Source organism: Corapipo altera, unplaced genomic scaffold (assembly GCF_003945725.1).
Source record: "Corapipo altera isolate COAL_440 unplaced genomic scaffold, ASM394572v1 58, whole genome shotgun sequence".
Lineage (NCBI taxonomy): Eukaryota > Metazoa > Chordata > Aves > Passeriformes > Pipridae > Corapipo > Corapipo altera.
This window is the reverse complement of record NW_020884898.1, coordinates 719,311-723,809: the sequence shown is the minus strand read 5'-3', so window position 1 is coordinate 723,809 and position 4,499 is coordinate 719,311. Positions and strand designations below refer to the sequence as shown.

At 45.9% G+C, this 4,499-nt stretch overlaps 1 non-coding gene across 1 annotated transcript; it reads right to left on the bottom strand.

The window, feature by feature from the left end:
* Positions 1-1,869: 1,869 nt before the first annotated feature.
* TRNAI-AAU lies at positions 1,870-1,943 on the bottom strand. The gene has a single exon. It is a non-coding gene; the product is annotated as a tRNA-Ile (tRNA).
* Between the last annotated feature and the right edge of the window lie 2,556 nt (positions 1,944-4,499).

Here is a 4,499-nt window from a genome sequence, read left to right as displayed (position 1 = left end):
CACTTTTTAAGCACACAACAACTGATCCCGGTTTTGGCCTTGATGTTGCACAATCCACTTACAGGTTAAATGAAACACTGAACACTAACCCCAGAATATGCCCCAGCATCTGCCACTGCAGAGCATCAGAATGGAAATTCCTCTGCTGTCCTCATGACAGCATTATTCCACTATATGGCTCTGTTTGTTTAATCTCTTTTTATTCTCCAGTTACCTACGAGGTTGAAGAAGGGTCTGTGGAATGACTCCCCTAGGGACAATGGCTGACCCTCACAATCTGACAAGCATCTGTTGAAACTAAATTTAGGGAAAGTATGCCCATACAATCCTGACTGCCGAAAAAACACACTGAATATAAGCAATTTAAAACAAATTGAAAAAGTCGCCAAGGAGCCATTGTATCACCTTGGTTTACAGTGAGGACATGGATATACAGCAACATAGCTACAATAAACATCCGATTCCTAATGTGGGAAACATAAAACAAAGCAATATTATTCCCAGATATTTTTTTTTTTCTGAAGCGGAACATGGTGCTGTTTCCCTTTTCAGTTCATTTAGAATGGATGTCATTATATGTGGTCAAGTCCTGGCCACTATAGCTGGACCCTAAGGAATTGAGGAGGATCACTGAGTGAGTGGTAAGACAGAAGGTCATCAAAACAGCACCACATTACTCTCCCATGACATCTGATGGAGCCATGGCAGCAGTTTGGATGCTACATAACATGAATATTCATTCTTGTGACTTACAAGTTACATTGTGACTTTGGAGTGACATGTCTCATGTGCCCTTGTGGTACTTTGGTGACACTGTGGGGAATATGTAATGTCAAAACTCTGCTTTGGTATGAAGTGTCATCCACTTTTCTTCTTTTTTTCCTTTTTTTTTTATTATCTCTTATTTTGAATCAAATGCTGCAGTTGGAAGACACCTCAAGCAACAGATCTGGATAGAGAAGGAGCATATTAAAAAATTTGTAAAAGAAGTCAATAGAATGCTGTTAACTCAAAGCATTTTCCCAAACGAGCTGTGACCTGTCTGTATGCAACTCTGATAACAAAATCACTGGTTTATACAAGAAAACATTTGCACCAGAAAGTTTCCCTCCTCTGAAGAAATCCCATTTCATTTCAGAGGTAGACAGGACAAAAGTAATAACTATTTTGAGCTTCCAAGAGAAGTTTCTTAGATAGAAAATACCCTTACAGAGGCCAGTTGAGCCACCAGGAATCTATCTTGGCCACTCCTGCAGACATAGTACTCCGTTAGAATACCTCAGTTTGGCCTGGATTTTTTGCTCAAACAAATAGCACACCCATAAAAATTAAGACTCAGATTATGGTATGTCTGTCAAGTCTGGGTATGTCCTGTATGGAGTTCAGAACACTCTATCAAAAATCAGTCTGCCAAGTGAGATCTACTTGTCCTCCTGCTACAAAGGAAAAAAACAAAACAAAACAAAACAAAAAAAAAAAAAAAAAAAATCAGTGTCTTCCAGCCTGTGACACAGAGCTACCAAAGTCATACTAACCCAATGAGCTAAATACCTGGTGTTCTTTTTCACTGTGGTTATTCACTGGAAGTGAGGACCATCTCAAATCCTGCAGGCTTTCTCCAGGCTTAACTCAGATTAACAGCAGCACATGAAGAAAACGCCTTGAGGCATAACACACCGAATATCTCGTGGAGTCCTACGGAAAGATTTAAAGCACTCCTGCGCAGTTCCTGCACGTGTATTTCCCTCCTGGCACCTGTTCCGGTTATTTCACTTCCCTCCCCTACCTCCGGCTTCCCCCCCTTTCTCTCCCGGCCGGAGGCTGCAGGTGGGGCACGGGATCGGCTCCGTACTCCTGCGGCAAAAGCAGTGGCCCGTACGGGGATCGAACCCGCGACCTTGGCGTTATTAGCACCACGCTCTAACCAACTGAGCTAACCGGCCCCTTCGGAACGGTTTCCCTGGGAAAAAACTCCGAGCCCGCGCCGGGGGGGAAGCAGCGCCGCTCCCGCCCCGAGAGCTCAGCGCCGCCACCGCACCAGCTCCTGCGGGGCCGGCGCCGTTTGCTCGGGGTTTATGGCTGTGCTCCCGCTGCGCCGGCTACGCTTCCTTACGGAGGCGCTCAGAGCCCTGCGTGCAGGGGATGTTCCCGCCGGCCAGGACGGGGACACCAGCACACTCTGTCCCAGTGGGGACGGGGAGGTGACAGCGCAGGCTGCAGGGTGAGGCCGGGCAGGTTCCCTCCTTGGAGGTTTTCCAGGCACCAGGGCCGAGCCCTGGACAGCCCCCAGGCCTGCCCTCACAGCAGTGCTGCTCAGAGCAGGGGGCTTGGGAAAGGCACCTCCCGAGGTCCCTGTCTGCCTGACCAAAACTCGGCACAGCCTGTGGCAAGTGAGGCTCAGAGCAGACCCGCAGCCTGCCCTCTGATGAACCCGAGAAAGCAGGCACGGTTGGCCAGCGTGTCCTAAAATTCACCTGGCAGAACAGTTGAATGAGACTGAGACTGAGAGCACTTACCTTTCCCGGAAGGGTACAGTAACACAGGGAAGAGTTATTCACAATCTCTTTTTATCCCTATTTTGTATTTTACACAGTCAAAGGTTTCACTTTTGCAGTGTTCATTTTCCTGGCTTAGACTTTTCAAATACTTGGTCTTCTTGGCAGAGCTCATTATAGACAAAAAGACCAAAGAATATCTATATCACAGCTTGGGATGACAGAGGCTGACTCAGGATCACTGAGGATTACAGTGCCCTGTTTTTTCTAGTCCACACTCATTCTTGTCGTCAGTGCCCCCACTCATACTTCTTTTTGTCCTCACTCACACCATCAGTTCCCCTTTATTGCTGTTTGCCCATCTGCTGCCAGCAGTTTCCTCAAAGACCCACCAAATTCCCCAAACTTCATTTTGCCCAGCTTCCTCACAGAGCCCTTCATCCCTAGGAGTGAACTGAACAGATCGTTTACAGATTCCAAACTGTCATTTCTCCTTCCCCTCTTCTGTTTGATGTCCATAAAGTAGCAACCAGCCAACTGCCAGGAAGCACGTATGCTCTGGGATCTTGATAACCAGCTACATTTTCTGGGAAATGTCACCCTGTGTGAGGCTAAACTCACTCAAACATTCAACAGCAAGGTCACATCTGGATTCTTAAGACAAGGATGACAAGTGAAAGGGCAGAAAGAAAACAGAATCATAGAATTTCCTGTACTGGAAGAGACCCACAAAGATCGCTGTCCAGCGTCTCTTGGACGTTCTCCCAAACAAGCCTGTGAATGGAGTCTGGGTACTCTCCAGATTGATAGGCTTGGCATAATTGTCAAGTATAGGGAGAGTAGACCTTTGTGCATCTGGCAAATGGATTCTCAGTCTCGTTTTAGGTAAGAAAGTTACATAATTGTTTTTTGGTCAGTTGCTCCACAGAGACCAAGATAGCAGGGGTGAGGGTTAATCATCTATCTTGACTTTCTGTCCACAATATCAGCAGAAGTACCTCAAGTCGGTAACATATTGCCTCAATTCATAGCTGTCCACCAATGGTTTTTTATCAAATCAGTTCCAATTATGCAAGAAAAAAGCTCAATGCCCTTTGGCTGTCTCCTTCCACTACCTGTTCGTTAGACTAAGTATACTTGTCTTTTTCCCCCAAAGTTTAATCAGTAACATGCCAAACGCAAAAACCTGCTGTTCCAAAGCCCTCTTCCACATACAAAAATAACATCCTACCTTTTTAAGAGAGACTCATTTGGGTTCTGCTGTACAAACAACAGATTTTCTGTTATTAGACAGTGACAGATCACATTACAGTCCAAGAGATCAATGCTGCCTCCAAGAAAATAAAATTTTCTAATTGAACAGTAAACTCTGGTTTCTCTCCAGGGTGTGGGATCCATACTCTCAAGCAAAGAAACAAACCAGCTTAGAATGAGAAACAGTTATCAGGCTATATAGTGGATCTCTGTACCATTATGGAATTTAGTGGTTGTAAATGCAAAGTATTTGCAAGCATTTTCCAGCACCACTGGTGTTAGAGAATTGTGTTCACAAGTGTTTTATCAAACAGAACCTGAGCTGTAATGGTTTTGTTAGTTCAGGGCCTCAGCTAGGCATCTCAGCTTTGGATTTTTACAGCATGTTTAGATCTGTGATGATGTTCCACTCATAACCTTACGATTATATAGAGTACTGTCAAAACTCCAAGCATCTATATTTGACAGCCAAGGGCACAAACAGCAGGACACTGAAGATTGAAGGTGGTCCAGGTGCTTGAGCTCTGAGATCTTCTCTTCAGTTGCCTGTTCCCTCCCTACCACAAATCACCCAGCATCCACCCACTGCGCACTGCTGTCCCTGATCTCTCCCGTTCCCTTCCATTCCTGGCACATCACTGGCATTGGTAGCCAGCAGTGCCCTGCAGTGAGTGCAGTCCCAAGTCCATGCTCCCAGATGTCCCCAGTACAGCCTGCACTGCCTGTACTTTGAGCTGGAGTCCCAACAGC